The sequence below is a fragment of the Prionailurus bengalensis genome, chromosome A3 (genome assembly GCF_016509475.1).
Source record: "Prionailurus bengalensis isolate Pbe53 chromosome A3, Fcat_Pben_1.1_paternal_pri, whole genome shotgun sequence".
Classification (NCBI taxonomy): Eukaryota; Metazoa; Chordata; class Mammalia; order Carnivora; family Felidae; genus Prionailurus; species Prionailurus bengalensis.
This window is the reverse complement of record NC_057354.1, coordinates 125,074,664-125,094,580: the sequence shown is the minus strand read 5'-3', so window position 1 is coordinate 125,094,580 and position 19,917 is coordinate 125,074,664. Positions and strand designations below refer to the sequence as shown.

Below are 19,917 nucleotides of genomic sequence, written 5' to 3'. Positions count from 1 at the left end.
TGAAGCCTACTTCGGATTCTCTCTCGTTCCCCCCACCCTCTCTCTCAAAATAGATAAATGAATATTAAAGAGAAAAAAGGCAATAATCTGATTTAAAAATGGGCAAAGGACCTGAATAAAAAGTTTTCCAAAGAAGACATCCAAATGGCCAACAGGTATATGAAAAGGTGCCCAACATCACTAATTATCAGGGAAATGCAAATCAAAACTACACTGAGATATCATTTCACACCTGTTCAGGATGGCTATTATCCAAACAAACAAACAAACAAAAACAAGAAATAATGAATGTTGGCAAAGAGATGGGAAAAAGGAGCCCTGGGAATGTGAATTGGTACAGCTATTACGGAAAACGGTATGGAAGTTCCTCGAAAAATTAAAAATAGAACTACTGTATGATCCGACAGTTCCACTTCTGAGCCTATAGCCAAAGGAAATGAAATCAGTATCTCAAAGAGATATCTGTACTCCCAGCGTTACGTATACTTTGAAGCAAATATACTTATATTTATTATTTATATTATATGTATAATGGAATACTACTCAGCTACTAAAAAGAGGAACTGTTCATTGCAGCAATATTCACAACAGCAAAGGTGTGGAAATGACCTAAGTGTCTGCTGACAGATGTGTAGATGAAGAAAATGTGATGTAAATAATGAAATATTATGCAACCACTAAAAGTAAGAAACCCCGCCATTTGCAACAATGTGGATACACCTGGAGGAAGGTATGCTAAGTGAAATAAGTCAGAGAAGGCAAATACCGTATGGTATCATTTTCTATGTAGAATCTAAAAAAAAAAACAAAAAACAAACAGTCAAATTCATAGAACCGGAGAGTAGAGTGGTGGGAGTCAGGGCCAGAGGTGTGGGGGAGATGTTTGTCAAAGGCTACAAACTTTCTGTTATGAGATGAATATGTTCTGAGGACCTAATGTACAGCTTGGGGAATATAGTCAATGATATTGTAGTGTATACTTGAAATTTGCTAAGAGTAGATATTAAGCGTTCTCACCACACACACACACACACACAAAAGTAACTGTGAGGTGATGAATGTGTTAATTAACTTGATTATGGGTATCATTTCACAATGTATATTTATATCAAATCATCATGTTGTACACTTTAAATATATACAATTTTATTTGTTAATTATACCTCAATAAAGCTGGAAAAAAACCATGTCTAAATCGTGGGCAATTATTTTTCTCCAGAAGAACATACTCCTGATTTCAGAATGAAAATCTGTGGGAAAACGAGGTTCACTTAAAAGCCCATCATCACCTTGCAGCCATTTTGATGGAGTGCATGTGCTTCATTAAGTGAGGGGACCTTCATGAGATTCATTTGATTTATTGCTCGCACATTTCCTAAAGCACATGGTGGCAGGCAGAAGATGTGGGTTGTGGGAGTCTGGAGGGACGTATAAAATCGGAGGAGCCAAAGGCCATTTCGTTTTCATGGTTTCGTCGGCAGGGTCTGCCTGGCAAACCTCAGCTGCACGGGGTGGGCTTAAAGCCTGGACATGTGGAGGCCAGAGACGGGGCTGGAGCAAGCCATCATCTTACAGGCAAGTTCCCCTCACAACCTCCTTTTTTTTAATTTAAATTTGCCACTTCCTATTTGCTGGCAAAAGTTTTGTCATCTGTGCCCACACAGGGACTATCTCGGTTGTGGGTGTGCTGGCAAGCAGGGGAGGCTGGGTCCTCTGTGGTGCCAAATACTTGCGGGCCTCCTGGAAATGGGCAGGACTCATTAGAGCACAGAGCATGGAGAACCCAGGGTACAGGGGCTGGCAGCTGGTGGTCACTGAGGACACAGACACCCATCATCTGACACAGCTACCGATTCCTGGGGCCAGGGGCCTTGTTCTTCACCTCTGTTTTGGTGCCGACGGGAGGAGGGGATAGCTTTGAAAACAAGGTAGATTTTTTTTTAACCCCGCCCTAGTGGTCCGGTGGGTCCTGCTGGTCAGGAAGAAAGACCAATAATGAATCCCCTCACTCTTCTTGTAGGTGTGAGGGGGTAAAACATACGCAAAACACAACATTTACCATCTTGACCTTTAGTTTTACAATTCAGTGGGATTAAGTACATGCACGGTGTTAGGTGTCCATCACCACCATCCATTTCCAGAACCGTTTATCATTCCAAACAGAAACTCTGGACCCATTACTCAGTAACTTCCCAATCTTCCCTCTCCCCAGCCCCTGGGAAGCTCTATTCTACTTTCTGTGAATTTGCCCATTCTCAGTACCTCATGTAAATGAAATCATACCATATTTGTCCTTTTGTGTCTAGATTATTTCACTCAGCAGAATGTTTTCAAAGTTCATTCATCCACATTGTAGCGTGTGTCCGAATTTCATTTCTTTTTGAGGCTGAATAATATCCCATTATACATAATACACCACATTTTGTTTATACATTCATCTGTTGGTGGTCATTTGGGCTATTTCCACCTTTTGGCTACTGTGAATAATGCCGCCATGAACATGGGTGTGCACATATCCCTTCAAGATCCTACTTTCAGTTCTTTTGGGTATACACCCAGAAGTGTGATTTCTGAATCAGATGGTAATTCTATTTTTAATTTTTTTTTGGCGGTGGGGGGGGGAGGGGGTGTCAAGTGTTGAGCAAGGTCATCAGCTAGATGTAAAGTGGGTGGGAGATGGGGGTGCCTGGGTGGCTCAGTTGGATAAGAGTCCGACTATGGCCCAGGTCATGATCTCATGGTTCGTGGGTTCGAGCCCCGTGTCTGGCTCTGTGCTGACAGCTCAGAGCCTGGAGCCCGCTTCGGATTCTGTGTCTCCCTCTCTCTCTGCCCCTCCCCAGCTGGCACTCTGCCTCTCTGTCTCTCAAAAATGAATAAACATTTAAAAAAATTTTAAAAAATGGGGTGCCTGGGTGGCTCAGTCGGTTGAACGTCCGACTTCGGCCCAGGTCATGATCTCACGGTTCATGAGTTCGAGCCCCACATCAGGCTCTGTGCTGACAGCTCGGAGCCTGGAGCCTGCTTCGGATTCTGCATCTCCCCCGCCCTCTTTGTCCATTCCCCGATTACGCTCTGTCTCTCTGTCTCTCAAAAGTAAATAAAACATTAAAAAATAAATAAAGTGGGTGGGGGATGTGAGAGACAGGAGGAGGGGGAAGACACAAAATAGTCATTTTAGAAAGAGAAAATAAACTTAGCAGGGAAACATTTTAGGATTACCAGGTTGTATTGCATGATCATTTGAGGTTTGTGGTCATGAATTTAAAATGAAAATTATCTCTAGGAATTGTGTGTGTGCGTGTGTGTGCGTGTGTGTGTGTGTGTGTGTGTGTGTAGGAGCGGTATCTATCATTCTCTACGCATTATTTGGCAACTTGCTTTACTGCTTCCAGTGTGCTATACACAGAAGTGAGGCTCTGCGGTTTGTGTAACCATTCTCCTGGTGATGGACAGTGAGGTCATCTCCAGCTCTTCACCATGATAAGGGAAGTTCCAGTAAGGGCCCTTTACCACGGGACTGTTTCTCTAGGAATGTATCAGAAGAGGATTTACTGGATCATAGGTAAGGGCATTTTAAAGCTTAATAGAGTCTTTCAATTGCCCTCCAAAGTGATTCTACTAATTTAGACTCTCACCAACAGAATATGAGAATAGCCCACATCTTCATCAGCCCTACAGCAATCCAACTTTCTATTTTGCTTGGCTGGGCGAATAAAAAGTGTCCCTCCATCGTTTTAATTTACGTTCCCTTTATTACTGGAGCTATTACACCCTTTCCTAAGTTTCTTGACCATTTGGACTCCTCCTCATGTGAATTGTCCTTTCAGAGCCTTTGTCCTGTTTCTTTGTGTGTATTGTGACTGTTGCAAGGATTTCCCTTAGATGGTTTCTAGTTTTCAGTTTGTTGGTGTGTTTTGATGTGGTTGAATTTACTAATATCCCTTCCTCAATGGCTTCTGTGTTGAGTATCTTATTTCACAAGCTTTCCCTGTCACAAATCCATAAAAATAATATCTTCTGTTTTCTTCTAATTCTTTTGTAGTTGTTGGGTTTTTTTAATTTAATTATTTATTTATTTAAAATGTTTATTTATGAAAGAGAGAGAGAGGGGGAGAGAACAAGTGGGGGAGGGGCAGAGAGACGGAGACACAGAATCCAAAGCAAGCTCCAGGCTCCGAGCTGTCAGCACAGAGCCCGATGTGGGGTTCGAACCCATGAACCATGGGATCATGACCTGAGCCGAAGTCAGATGCTCCAGCTCCACCGAGCCAGCCAGGTGCCCCTCTTTTGTAGTTGTTTTAATTCAACTTTTAGCCTTGAAAGAATTGTAAATTCACATGCAGTTGAAAAAAAAATAGTACAGGAGGATCTCATGTACCCCTTACCCACTCTTCCTGAGTGGTAACAGTTTGCAAAACCACAGGGCATTACCATGACCTTGACATTGACACTGGTACAGTAAAGAGCTCTCACAAAGAGTCCCCATGTTTCCCCTTTATAGCTACATTTACCTCTCATTCCCCTATTCCCCACCCCACTGCCGCCCTATCCTTAACTCTGACAACCAGTGATCTAGTCTCCATTTCTACAATTTTGTCATTTTAAGAATGTTCTATGAGTGGAATCACACAGTATGTAACCTTTGGGTATTGGCTTTCTTCACTCAGCAAAATTCCCTGGAGAACAATTCAAGTTGTTTTGTGTGTCAATAGTTTTTCTCCTTCTTATTGCTGAGAAGCAGCCCATGGTGGGGGTACACCCACTTTGCTTCCCATTTGTCTGTTGAAGAACATCTGGGTTATTTCAAGTTTGGGGCTATTACAAATAAAATTGTTAGGAACATTTGTGTACAGATTGTTCGAGAAATGCAATTGTTAGGTCAAATGAGTTACATGTTTAGTTTTTTAAGACACTACCAGTTTCCCTGTGGTTACCTCCCCACCTGCAAAGTACATCCAAGAAGATCCAAGTTCTTCTCATCCTGGTCAGAAGTTGATGTTGTCACTATTTTTCCTTTAGCTATTTGAATAGGTGTGTAATGCTATCTCTTGTGGTTTTAATTGGCATTTCCCTATGGCTCAGAATGTGGAAGGTTTTTTCATATGCTTATTTACCACTAGGATATTCTCTTCAGTAAGATATCTGTTCATGTCTTTTGCCTACCTTCTAATTTAATGGTTTGGCTTTTTACTGTTCAGGTTTTTTTTTTAATTTTTTTTTTCAACATTTATTTATTTTTGGGACAGAGAGAGACAGAGCATGAACGGGGGAGGGGCAGAGAGAGAGGGAGACACAGAATCGGAAACAGGCTCCAGGCTCTGAGCCATCAGCCCAGAGCCTGACACAGGGCTCGAACTCATGGACCGCGAGATTGTGACCTGGCTGAAGTCGGACACTTAACTGACTGCGCCACCCAGGCGCCCCTTTACTGTTCAGTTTTGAAAAGTATTTATGTATTCTAGATGATGGTCCTTTGTGAGATAAGTGTTTTGCAAATATCCCCTCCCACACACACTGTCTTTATCTTTTTATCCTCTTTTCCGGGTCTTTCACAAAGCAAAAGTTGTTTGTTTTTTTTTTTAATTTTTTTAATATTTATTTATTTTTGAGAGAGAGAGAGAGAGAGAGACCGTGAGCAGGGGAGGATCAGAGAGAGAGAGACGGAGACACAGAAACCGAAGCAGGCTCCAGGCTCTGAACTGTCAGCACAGAGCCCTACACGGAGCTCTAACCCACGAACCGTGAGATCATGAGTCTCAGAAACTGAGAGTAAGAGTCATATGGTCTTCCCACTGAGCTAGCCAGGTGCTCCCACAACATGTTTTGATATCTGGCAGGAGACGGTCCCCGTCACTGTTCTTCCTCTTCAAAACAGTCTTTTGCATCTTTTCTCCCATGTGAATAATAATAAAACTGTCAATTTTAATTAGATGGCTACTGGGATTATACTGAACCTATAGATAAATTTCCACCATGGACATTTTCACAAGGAAGAGATTTCCCAATATAGTACAACCCCCATTTGTTTGAGTCTTCTTTTATGTCCATTATTAAATTTTATGGTTTTCTCCAGATAAGCCTCTCATTTTTTCTTAAGAAAATATGTTGTGAGTTTTCATTGTGTGGTGAACAGGATCTTTTTTCACATGTATTTTCAAACTGGTCACTATCATGGAGAAACAAAGCCTTTTCACGTAGATGTTCCCATAGGATACACACAGGAATTTTTTATGGAAACCCCTATGTGAAAAGGGAGGGACTGGAGTTCAGAGAGGGGAACCCAGGGCCAAATACAAGTCCTCTGTCCCCTCAAGCATCCAGAACTGCCTGGAAGGCTCTGGAATGGAGGGTGGGGAGAACAGCAGAGCTGAGGGGTCTCTCACTTCCTGAGTGGGGACCCAGCTCATGGTTTGGTTTAACTTGTCCTCCCCCTCAGAGAGGCTCCATGAAGACTTAACTACAGCTCTCCACCCCCTATCTCTCCTCCCCCACCCTATCTCCCACCCCTGTTCCCTCCCCATTGCTTTGCAGCTTGTGTCTCACAGGCCAGGCCTGTGTTTCTACCTGGCTCGGTGACCAAGGTCTACTGTATGTGGGTCCAAGGGTCCAACCTGGCAAGTGGACAGGTTAAAGGGTCATTACACCATGGTATTGGTAATGGCAATGAGGCCACTGACCATTCCTCGAGGACAAGGTGAGAGGTGAGAAGTGAGTATGGAGAAGCCAGATTAGAACCGAATTCCTAGGGGCACCTGGGTGACTAAGTCACGGTTCATGAGATTGAGCCCCACATCAGGCTCTACACAGTGCAGAGCCTGCTTCAGCTTCTCTCTCTCCTCTCTCTGCCCTTCTCCCCACTTGCACGTACATGCGTGCTCTCTCTCTCTCTCAGGATAAATAAATAAGCATTAAAAAAAAAGTTATGGGAATGCAAGCTGGTGCAGCCACTCTGGAAAACAGTATGGAGGTTCCTCAAAAAACTAAAAATAGAACTACCCTACGACCCAGCAATTGCACTATTAGGCATTTATCCAAGGGATACAGGTGTGCTGTTTCAAAGGGACACATGCACCCCCATGTTTATAGCAGCACTATCAACAATAGCTAAAGTATGGAAAGAGCCCAAATGTCCATCAATGGACAAATGGATAAAGAAGATGTGGTATATATATATACCATGGAGTATGACTCGGCAATCAAAAAGAATGAAATCTTGCCATTTGCAACTACGTGGATGGAACTGGAGGGTATTATGCTAGGTGAAATTAGTCAGTCAGAGAAAGACAAAAATCATATGACTTCACTCATATGATGACTTTAAGAGACAAAACAGATGAACCTAAGGGAAGGGAAGCAAAAATATAAAAACAGGGAGGGGGACAAAACAGAAGAGACTCATAAATATGGAGAACCAGCTGAGGATTACTAGAAGGGGTGTGGGAGGGGGGATGGGCTAAATGGGTAAGGGGCACTAAGGAATCTACTCCTGAAATCATTGTTGCACTGTATGCTAGCTAATTTGGATGCAAATTTTAAAAAATAAAAAATAGGGGCGCCTGGGTGGCTCAGTCGGTTGAGCGTCCGACTTCGGCTCAGGTCATGATCTCTCGGTCTGTGAGTTCGAGCCCCACGTCGGGCTCTGTGCTGACGGCTCAGAGCCCAGAGCCCGCTTCGGATTCTGTGTCTCCCTCTGCCTCTGCCCCTCCCCCACTTGCGCTCTGCTCTGTCTCTCAAAATATGAATAAACGTTAAAAAACTTTAAAAAAAAATAAATAATAAAATACATACATACATACATACATTAAAAAAAAAAAAAAGTTAAAAAAGCAAAACAACTCAATTCCTAGCTTGGGCAGCAAAGGGATCCAGGAATGAAGGAGACCAGCCCGCAAGCACCAGGGTGCAGGGTGACATCCACTATGGGAAGGCAGGCCTACCGCAGGAATTGAGGGGACTGGCCAGCAGCTTCTGAAGTAGCCACCCTGTGAGGCAGGATGTGGGGAGGGGCGGTCTGGGAGCCTGGGAATCAAGAATGCTGGGAGTCCTCTGTGAATCACAAGTGTGTCGGGGGGAGCTTAATCGTGTGCGTGACACTTGGCTTCTTTGTTCCTGTGTTTGTCTCACTCAGGAGTCATCTGGTGTCGGGAAGAGTCCCAGCCCATCTCGCTGAGTCAGGAGGCTGAGGGAAAGAGCACCCAAGCGAGTGCAGAATCAGTGTCCCCGGGGTGTAGTGTAGAGGCGTCAGAGGGAAGCAGAGAACCCGCAGAGGGAAGGAAGACTGGGGCTAGACTCCGCCCTGCTCTTCCTCACCCGAAAGACCCATTTCAGCTGCACCATGCAAATTCAGGGTTTCTGTAGTACACGAAGGTTATTCAGCTCCTATAGCTTTGTGACCAGAGCTATTTTCTCATCCAAAAAATAAAGATAATAATCCTACAAAGTTCCCCAAGTTATAAAACGCTTATCACTGGAGAGAGTGGGTGGTGTAATCGATTATTTTACATAGTATGTGGACATAGCTTTAAATAATGATGAACCTTGGGGCACCTGGGTGGCTCAGCTGGTGGAGCATCTGACTCTTGATTTCGGCTCAGGTGGTGATCCCAGGGTTGTGGGATCGGGTCCTGTGCTGATCATGGAGCCTGCCTGAGATTCTCTCTCTCCTTCTGCCCCTCCCCCACTTACATGTGCTCTCTCTCTCTCTCTCTCAAAAAAAAAACAAACAAAAAAAAGTGAATAAAATGATGAGGAAAATACATTACCTCACCTAACCTTACAGGGTAAGGCCGTTCCAGAAAAGCTCAGCAGCATAATGAAGTCATTAAAGGTCCACATTATTTTAATCTTTCCTCCTCACCTTATTGGCTTAGTCCTTAGGCATGTGTCTTTGCAGCTACAAAATGGCTGCCTCCCCCCCACACCCCCACCCCCAGGTCAGGATTAGTATATAGCCTAAAGACATCTACTTTATGTCTTTATACTTTAAGACATGCACATTAATGTTATTTACAGACATTAAGGGTAGTCGCAACTTGTTTGCTTTAAGGCATATACATAAATGTGGTACTGAAAAGAAATTCACATAAAATAACCTTTTTAAAGTGAACCATTCAGTGGGTCACAAGGTTATACAACCATCACCACCATCTAATTCCAACTTTTTTTTTATTGTGGTAAAAAGTATCTCTAACAAAATTTATCATCCTAACCAGTTTTTGGTGCATAGTACAATAGCGAATGCACATTCTTGTACAGCAAGTCTCTCGAACTTTTCATCTTGCAAAACTGAAACACTACACCAAACTAACAATCCCTATTTCCCCCTCCTTCCAACCTCTGGCAACCTTCATTCTACTTTCTGTTTCTAAGAATTGTGACTGCTTTAGATAGTTATATAAATATAACTGGGAACGTGCAGTATTTGTCTTTTTGTACCTGGCTTGTCTCGCTTAGCACAACACCCTTAAGGTTCACCCATGTTACAGCATGTGACAGGACTGCCTTCTTTTTTAAGCCTGCAGGATACCCTACTGTATGCATATACTACATTTCTTTATCCATTCATTCTTTGATGGGCATTCAGATTGTTTCCAGGGTTTGTTTCCTCACTTATTTAGAAAGCTCACACGCAATCGAGGGAGGGCAGAGAGAGAGAGAGAGAGAGACAGAGGATGCCAAGCAGGCTCCGCGCTGTCAGCACAGAGCCCAACTCGGGTCTCGAACTCACAAACCATGAGATCACGACCTGAGCCACAGCCGAGAATCAGAAACTTAACCGACTGAGCCACCCAGGCACCCCCTCTGGGGTTTATTTTGTAAACAGGGAAGTAAATCTCTCCCAGAAGCTCCCAGGAGATTTTACTCAGATTTCAGTGGCCACAGCTGGGCCATAATTCCATGCTGGCTGACGGGAGGCTAGGAAAAGTATAGGGTGTCTAGCCTCCCCAGGAGGAGGAGGGTTCTTCCAGCAAGAAAGATGGTGTGAAAAGGCTGTAGATAACAGTGTCAGTCACAGTGAGAGCCTGGAACCTCTCAAACAGTAGTTAAAATATCTCAGAATACCTCAGCCCCAAATCTCCCCGTATGCAATAGTATCCAGCAGACAATAAAATGATAACACTACATTTAATTGTGCAGCTACTTCTAACAAGTGCTACCAGTTATAATTTCCTTTAAGAATAAGTAGATTTAAGTTCAAAAAAAAAAAAAAAAGAAGAAATTGAAGGACACCTGGGTTGCTCAGTCAGTTAAGAGTCTGACTCCTGCTGATGCATAGGGGCACTTGTACCCTAGTGTTTATGCAGCGCTTTCAACAATAGCCAAATTATGGAAAAAGCCTAAATGTCCATCAACTGATGAATGGATGAAGAAGATGTGGTTTATATATACAATATATATATATTGCATATGTATATGTATATGTATGTATATGTATGTGTGTGTGTGTATATATATATATATACTTGGTGATGAGAAAGAAAGAATGAAATCATGCTATTCGCAGCAACGTGGATGGAACTGGAGGGTATTATGCTAAGTGAAGTAAGTCAGTCAGAGAAGGACAGCATATGTTTTCACTCAGATGTGGATCTTGAGAAACTTAAGAGAAGACCATGGGAGAGGGGAAGGGGAAAAAAATAGTTATGAACAGAGAGGGAGGGTGGCAAACCCTGAGAGACTCTTAAATACAGAGAACAAACTGAGGGTTGATGGGGGCGAAGCAGGGGAGAGGGGAAAATGGGTGATGGGCACTGAGGACGGCACTTATTGGGATGAGCACTGGGTGTTGTATGTAAGGGATGAACCACAGGAATCTGCCCCCCAAACCAAGAGTACACTGTACTCACTGTATGTTAGTCAATTTGACAATAAATTATATCTAAAAAAAAAAAAAAGAGAGAGAGAGAGTCTGACTCTTGATCTCAGTCAAGTCTTGATCTGAGTTCAAGCCCTGTGTTGGGCTCAGCTCAGCTCAGCGCTGGACGTGAAACCAATTTAAAAATAAATAGATGAATAAATGAATAAATAAATACAATTTTAAAAAAGAATTTGACCTAAAGAAAATAAGTAGAAAATAGTACAACTGTCGTGCAAAAGATATGGCAAACATCTTTAAGGTGGTAAGTAAATCATCCAAGTTTGGGGTGCGGGGTAATGGTGAGGTTTAAATGACATAACATATGCAAAGTCTCAGCCCATTGCCTAGAACACAAAAAGGGCTCTCTCAATGACTTGTGACAAAAACTGTGGTTACCTTCAAGTTAAAGTTGCCAGATTCAACAAATAAAATCAGAGGGCACTCAGTTAAATGTGAATTTCAGATAAACAATGAATAGGATAAGCATATCCCATGCAGTGTTTGGGACATACTTGTGCTAAAAAAAAAAAAAAAAAATTATTCATTGTTTAACTGAAATTCACATTTAACTGAGCAACGTTTGTTTTATCTGGCGATTCCATCTCACCTGCTTTCCCTGGAATGAGGAAGAGCTGAGACACAGCGTGGGGAACCTGGATGTCATCAAGGTAGCTGGGCAGAAGATAATGAGGGAATGAGGAAGCCCCTTGGGGGGCTGGAGAACCTATGCCCAGGAGCAGCCTCCAGCCCAGGCACTGCACCCCCAGCCCCCATTTCCCCCCAACCCTGGGACAGACCCCTGGACTCTCCAGTCTCCTGCCTCCCCAGCTCCCGGTGGCTGTGATGTGGCCTGGGAGGGAAGTGTTGCTGGGGCAGCATATTATAGGCAGAAAGGATCTTATGAACACACGGGAGTCTCCTGTGTGACTTTAAAGGTTTACCACAGGGACCTGGGCCCATAAACACTCAGACAAAGAAGTTTTATGAGTGTTGGGCTGAATGCATCCTTCCCTCACCTCCTCCCCCCTCCCCATCTGAGCCAGGCCAGGGAACTCTTCTGTCCATAGAAGGGCACAGGGAGCTCCGGATGTGTCACGTGTCCTTTTACCACCCTCCCTGGCCATGCTGAGCAAGATCCAATCCCTCCCCTCCACCACCCTCTACCACACACACACACACACACACACACACACACAGTGTCAGCTATAGCAAAACATGCCCCCTCACTTCCATTTGCTGCCTCAGCTCTTTGAGGGGGTGGGGGACACCTCAAACCAAGAGTTTCAACCAATCTCTGGGATGACAGGCCAGCTCGCTTGTCGCTCCCAGCAGTCTACCCAGCAGCACCCAGCAGGAGGACGTCGTTGTAACTACACAGGCCTGGATACTTGATTCCCACCCCTCCCATAGAGCTTCTGTGCTTTACAGCAGACCCCACTTAAACTCTCTGAATCTCCTGGGGGCTGACACCGTCTGCCATTTGTATCACAGGAAAGATGGGTTTAAATGGAATTCACTCGAGACAGCAGGAGAATTTCACATTCTCTAGGGAGAAAGACCTCAAAAATCTATGGGTCCTCATGTCTGGAAAATGGCGACTCTGATTCACACCAGGCCAAGAACAAAGAGATTCGTGAGCCCAGCGTGCCTTCTGTTTGTCCCATGGCACTGCTTAGCCCCATTACTCACACACAGCCCAGGGTGACACAGACGCTACAGTGCTTACTCATGCACTGCTTATCCCCTGGGTGTCTGCTGTGTGGGTGTGGGGGTGTGGGTGTGTCCTCCCCAGACAGACTGAAGCCCCTCTATGGCGGAAAGATCCTCTTGTTCCTTTGTGGCTCCATGGATACACAGGAAGGACATAGCAATAACTGCCCACCCTGCTCAGAACTTCTGGCTCCAGCATAGCTCACCCGAGGGTGTGTGTGTGTGTGTGTGTGTGCGTGTGCATGTGCACACACAGACGTGTACACCAACCCCCCATGTCCAGCCCCGACGTCAGCTGTTAATCACCTTATTATTGCACACCTTTCTATCTGTCCATCAGGTGCAGACACAGAAGCCTGAAGCAAACCCACTCATTTACGTCTGGGTAATGTCTACCAGCCTCTGCAGAGGCCTCGCTGGAAAGGGGACCTGCCCTGTCCCTCCACGCCATTCCACTCACCCTTTCTTCTCAGAGCGCCCTCCTCTTGCACATCACAGGGAAGCAATCCCCCCTCCAGCTCGGGCCTCTCTCTTCCGTCCCCTGGCACGGCCACTCAGGCTCTTGGCTCCTCTCCCTTCTGGCACCACACTGACCCTTGTCCCCTGACCACTGGCTTGTGTTGTCAGCCATTCTGCTGCATCTGTTCTCACTCGAACTGTGCCCCGAGGGTGGGAGTCCGACCTCAGATCCCACAGCTACACTTCTCCGGGATAAACAACCCACTGGCATTGCCACAGTGGGCCACCTATCAGCATGTAGCCAGTGTGAAATCGTGCCCAGGGGCCCCATCTCTCTTCGCCTTGAGTTCAATGCCCCATTTATTAACCCAGCTTTGGTGTGTGCCAGGGATACAGGTGTGGCAGGAGAAGAAATGTGGGCAGCGTAGGAAGGAAGAAAAAACCCACCCCACCACTTGGGGACACATGTGCACAGTGGGCACCGCCAGCCTGCCCAGGTTGTGTTGCCTGGCCTCCTGAGGCTGAGCATGAGTTAGCTTTCCAACTGAGGAAAGTGAGAGACTCGGAGAGCATTTGTCGCCAGCACTGCAGAGCAAGCAGGGAGGCAGGAGCACTGGAGCCCGGGACCAGCATTGAACCAGGACAGCAAACCCTCCCCAGCTTATAAAGTACCGTCCCCCACGCTGCACCTCCCCTGTCCCCAAAGCTGTGTGACAATTCCAGGCAGCAGGGGGGCCAGGAGCGGAGGACCCAGAGGAAGCAGCAGAGCCCCCTCAGGAGAGCTGTTCTCCTGAGGTGTCCCCCTCATGCCCACAGTCAAGTCCATGCCCCAGGGAAAGCCAGGGTCCTCACAATCTCTGGGCATGCCTGTGTGAACAAGGGCCCCGGGAGGGTGGGGGGTGTGGGCCTCACGGCCAGGGGAATGTCATCCTCCCTGCTTCCCTGCTTCGCCCTGATTCAGGCATTCAACTTGCACTCTTGCTGCTCTAGCTATGGGCCACACCCCACTCTCTTGAAGATGCCATCCCTGTCTCTGAAGCATGTGGCTTCAGGGCCCTTTGGCCTGGGAGTGACACTGAGGCATGGCCATGTCACACAGCACAAGGCTGGCCTGCTTTTGCATCAGGGTAGCTTCATGACCTCAAGCCAAGGCATCTTATGGTGGGGGGCAGGGGTGGGGGAAAGGATGCACGTGTGAGAGTCCCAGCCTCCACGTGGAGACTGACCCAGCTGCCCGCGGCTCCTCCCATAGCCCGGTCCTGGGTCTGACAGGCTGCTTTTATGTTGACAGCTAAGGTTTATAGATATTTCTGCAGCAGCAAGTTAAATCGCATCTGCTCGGGCAGATATCCAGGCCCAGGGCAGGCAGGCAGATGGAGCAGCCAGGGCCCTGGGGTCCAGAGGCCCTGGCAGGCAGGCCTTCCTGCTGTAAAGCCCTATGTCTAATAGGAAATGCAGGCTGGCAGAGAGGCAGGGGCGGCCAGCGCTGCTTCCTTCAGGGTCTCAGTGCCTCAGACGACTCAGCCTGTTCTTCGGTAGCCTCTTCACGTGGATTCTGAGTTCTGGGTCTGGGCAAACCCCTTTCTGGGAAAACAGAACTGATATCAGACTATGGCTTGTGGAACGAGACAGGCAGGAAGAGGGAGGGCCCCTTCTGCCAGCTGTGACCAGGCAGGGAATCCAGAAAGCTGGCCCAGGAGGCAGCGCACGTCGGAGCAATGAGTGGGGAGCTGGTGGGGAGCCCAGCCATGGGCCCCCGTCCTACAGGACTGGCAGTGCTGGGCACATTAGTGATCATGGAAGGTAGGGCTCAAAGCAGACAGGGACCTCAGAGCTAGGTTGGAGGTGAGAGTGCTTCCCCTCGGGATCTCCTCTCCCCACTGGGAAGGCAGAGAGGGGCGCCCCCTCCGGTCCTTCTGCCACCAGCGCAGCAAGCTTTGGTGGGGCCATTTCATTTCACAGCCAGCCCCTGCCTTGGTCCCAGGCTATGTGATGAGATGCTCAGAGACCTTCAACACACAGAGAGTGGACACCTCGCCTCGTACAGCCTGTGTACTAAGCTCTGGGGTTATTGAGTAAATGAAATACAATGTCTTCCTGGTTGTGGAGAGTAGGAGCAACACACAGATTGTGCTGAGGAGCAAGGGTAACGGAATGCAGAGCTGGTCCAGGAGGCACAGAGGGCAGGTCCCAGCCTCAGGGTGAGAGTACAGACCCCAGAGGGCAGAAGGGCAGGCTGTGGATCCTGTGGGGACCACCATCACCCAGCCTGGTCTCAGCCCAGAGTTCCCAGACCCCCCACTCACTCCCTCCATCCCTTCCTGAGAAGCCTGTCATGGGCAACGGCCAACAGGAAAAAGAAAACCCTCCCTCTCAGTGCTCCCTCACAGAGCCTGTTTCTGGTCTGGGAACACAGGCCCCCCCTCCAAGGAACCAGCCAATTGGCCGGGCTGGAGTGATTGACACTCTGCCCCTCCGGAAAACCCAGAGTGACTTAGCTAAACAAAGCTCCCAGCAGGCTGACCAGGTTATCCTGTCCCGTGACCAACGGTCCCTCACACCAGCCCAGTTTCCAGATCACATGTGTTTACCTTCATGGACTGCCTACCACGTGGAAGGTATTGTGCCGGGAGGGGCTTACAACATCCCTCAAAGACAGACAGGGTGTCAGGTTATCACCTAACACTGCAGAACTAACCACCCAAAACACATTTACTTTGCCTGGGAATGTGCAGAGTGAGCAGGGCTCAGCAGGGCCAGCTTGTCTCTGCTCCACTGGGCATCAGCTCGAAGGCCGAGTTCAGTCATCATGTAGGGCCACTCACGTGCCTGGTTCTGGGGTGGCAGGAACAGCTGGGACTCCTCACACACACCTTTCTCCATGGCAGCTGCTGGGTAAGTAGACTTTTTACATGTGCTCGGGGCTCCTGGGGCAAGTGTCATGGGCAAGAGAAAGATGGGCAGACACTATGTCCCCTTTTCTGACCTAGAATCGGGGGCCACATAGTATCATTCCTGCCTCTATTCATTGGAAGCATGTCTTCAAAGCCGCCCCATATTGAAGGGAGGACAATTAGATTCAGTCTTTTGATGGGAAACATGTCAAAGAACGTGTGAACATGATTGTGAACGTGTTTTTAACTCACCACACAAGACATGGGTTATTGTCCCGTTTCAGAGAGGGTCTTAGTTGGGGCATCTGGCTGGCTCAGTCAGCAGAGCATGTGACTCTTGATCTTGGGGTCATGAGTTCGGGCCCCACGTTGGTCTCAGAGAGGCGCTTAGAATAAAGTGGCTTGTCGAATTCACACGGTAATTTGGAATTGAGTGAGAACTCTAAGCCACGGCTCCAAGACCAAGCCTTCCTTCTATCCACCACCTGGTTCAGTGACAAAGGGCTCAGAGTTCTTAGAGCATCTGACGAAACCTATGGACAATTTTCTCGGGGGAAAAGTGTACACATATAAAAACGCGTGTCTGTGAGATTGTGTGGGCACTCCCTCTTTCTCGTCCAGCATGTAAAAAGCTACAAGTGGCCACTCCTAACAACAGGTAAAGAGCTGCAAACACTGAACACTCAACAATCCTTCCTAGATCCTTCAGAGGCGGGGTCACCGGGCAAACCATGGCCCCCCGAACCAGACAGACAGACAGGTGAGTGCCGTGAACACAGTGCAGCTTCCAGAATACACTGGAAGCAGTGCTGGGCAGTGCTGGGCAGTGCTGGTACAGGGACTGGACTAGAGAGATTGCTGGAGCCTGAGAGAGAAGAACTACAGGGGACCCGGTTGCGGGGGTGGGTGGACGCTTTTGTCAGTTTTATCTCCAAGACGTCCCAGGTTTCCACAGTGAAAAGGAAAGAAAAATCCCCTCAAACTTGCTTCCAGCAGGGAGATGAGAAAAGGAACCATTTTGAAAGCTCCTCTTAACACACCCTGCCCTGGGGGAAACTAGTTAAGCACAGCCTAACCTGTGGGGATTTTATCTGAGTCTAACTGACCTAGGAAAAGGGAACTACCCAGTTCAGCCCAGTCTAGCCATCTTGTCCCACCTAAGTGGGGAGGAAAAAATGGAGAAACATTTGCGAAGTTCACAGCCCAGAGGCATAGGCTCGCTGAAAGATGGAGACCTAATCACAGGACTATAGAATGTTCCCCTCACTCCATGCGTCACAACCATATCACTAAAGACCTACTTATAGCAATTTCTTTTACCCAATGAATCATACAGCTGTCAAGAAAAAATTAAGGGCATACTAAAAGACAAAACACAGTTTGAAGAGACAGAATAGGGGTGCCTGGTTGGCTCAGTCGGTTAAGTGTCCAACTTCGGCTCAGGTCACGATCTCACAGTTTGTGAGTTCAAGCCCCGCATTGGGCTCTGTGCTGACAGTGTGAAGCCTGCTTGGGATTCCCTCTCTCCCTCTCTCTCTGTCCCACACCCTTCCGGCTCATGCTCTCTTTCTCTACCTCTCAAAATAAACATTAAAAATTTTTTTGGGGGGCGCCTGGGTGGCTCAGTCGGTCAAGCGGCCGACTTCGGCTCAGGTCATGTTCTCACGGTCCGTGAGTTTGAGCCCCGCGTCGGGCTCTGTGCTGACAGCACAGAGCCTGGAGCCTGTTTCAGATTCTGTGTCTCCCTCTCTCTCTGACCCTCCCCCGTTCATGCTCTGTCTCTTTCTGTCTCAAAAATAAGAATAAAAAAACGTTAAAAAAAATAATAAAAAAAAATTTTTTTTTGAACATCTATAAGTAAGATGCTAACAACTCAAAAGAATAGACACCATCCAAGAACAGAGAGACAACGTACAGAGAAATGGAAAGTCTAAGAAAGAACCGATAGAAATGCTAACAATCAAAAACACTAATAGAAATGAGGAATGCCTCGGATGGGTTTATTAGTGGACTGGACACAGCTGGGGAAGGTAGGGAATGTAGCCAATGGTATCGTAGCAGTGTTGTGTGGTGACAGATGGCGGTTACGTTAGTGGTGAGCACAGCATAACGCAGAGTATTCAAATCACTGTGTTGTACACCTGAAACCAGTGTAACATTGTGTGTCAGCTATATTTCAGTTTTAACAATTAAAAGAATTTGCTCGAGGATATCTCAGTAAATTCTGGGGAGCAAACCAGTGTGACCCCAAATCAGGCTAATCAATCGTCAACTCCACACACTCCCAGCACAGCCACCACAGCCAGGGCAGCTAGGGCACAGCCAGGAGCACATTCCTGACCCCGCACCTGCCCGGCACCCTGGAGGCCTCTCCTGGGGCCCAACCTTGGGGCTCTGGGGAAGGCCTCGCTTGTGGTCACGCTCTGGGGCTTTCCTCTGCAGGTGCCACCATGGTGCTGGGTCAACAGGACATCACATGGAAGCAAAGGAGGAGTCCCCTTCCTGCTCCCCATGTGGATGGCCTCCTGGGGCCTGAAAGGAGAAAACCAGAACCCTCAAAGCAGCCACCGGTCTCCTCACGCCCGGGAGCAGACTGGCCAGGGTCCCAGGGCAGCCACACCACAGAACAAGAGTCCTCTTGGCCTTGATACAGCGAGGGGTAGTATGGTGGGTCCCGGCCCTCCTTTCCTTCCGATCACACGTGAGGGAGGAATGTGAACATCGCCAGCCCGCAGGGGAAAGAGGGGTTGAAAAGTCCTTTGGCTCTGCAATAAATAGCCCCCACTCATCCTTGCTGTCGAGAAGCCTGTGTGTAGTAGAAAACAGAGAGGCTTTATACATGGAAACTTGTGGTACCGTCCCTGGCACCGGCCACACGACCTTCAGCAGGTCCCACTCTGGCCGTGTCTCCTGATCTGTACTTAGGGCTGGAGTGAAGTGGAATATCCCACATTTGCAGGATGGAAAGGGAAGGGTCCCCTAAACAGACTCGCTGGGTGATACTGACAGCGAGTTTCTTTGGTATTCCTACGGGAATCCTTTTAGGTGAGTAGCCTTGCCCAAAAGTTTTCTTTTCCTCTTTTATTCATTTGGAGAGGTGATGGTGCTGAAGAAGGGGAACCTCCAGGGCAAGAAGAGTTTGGCTAAGGGGTGGGGAGAACGTGGCACCAGGGACGTATTTCACCCCATTTCGTCCCCTGGGCTAGTTTTTGAGGCTGTTACAGGGTTACAGAGGGTTACAGAAGGGTTACAGACAAAAACTGAAAAAGTTTTGTTTCTTTTTCTCTTCCTGAAATAACGAGCTTTATGACAGCTTGGACATCAGCTGCTTCTTACCTTAAGGCCCAGGTGACAAAATGTGGTGCAAATTGGAAGGAGAGAGGACCTCGATGTGTGGCCCAGCCCCGAGGTGGTGCCTCAAGTGTTCTCCCGCTTTGGGACACCTGAGCAGCGGAAGCGGAAGGAGCAAGTGACAAAGGTGCCAGCAGGCGGGTCAGATGCCCACTGGGCCTGCCGGGAGAGAAAGCAGCAGTACCTAGCAGGTGCGACCCACGCTCGAGCACACCTCAGACACAGTGGGGGTGGGGTGACGCCGTGCTGCCCGGAAGTCCTGCCGTGGTGTGGAGCCGTGAAGGTCTCGTCTGTGCCATAGGGTGGTGGGAGTGGAGTGTTCCCACTGGGAACACTGACAGAAGTTTTAAAAAGGGATGTGCAGAGGCTCCTGGGTGGCTCATTCGACCGACCATCCGACTTGGGCTCAGGTCACGATCTCACAGTTCATGAGTCCAAGCCCCACACGGGGCTCTGCTGTGACAGCGCTGTCTCCCTCACTGTGTCTGCCCCTCCCCACCTCCTCAAAAAATAGATACACATTTAAAAAAGAAGGAAAGAAAGGGATATGCAGAGAGCAAGCGAAGCTGTAAAAAGCAAGAGAGTAAAATCTCACATTCAGTTGGGAAACTGATGTGGAGCTAGGCCTTGAATGACCAGGACGCC

The 19,917-nt window shown here is 47.6% G+C and overlaps 1 long non-coding RNA gene across 1 annotated transcript; it reads left to right on the top strand.

Moving 5' to 3' along the window:
• The first annotated feature begins 15,556 nt into the window (after positions 1–15,556).
• Positions 15,557–18,711, top strand: LOC122497421. Its single transcript, XR_006301106.1, has 3 exons — positions 15,557–15,922; positions 16,580–16,681; positions 18,364–18,711. It is a non-coding gene; the product is annotated as an uncharacterized LOC122497421 (long non-coding RNA).
• The last annotated feature ends 1,206 nt before the right edge of the window (positions 18,712–19,917 follow it).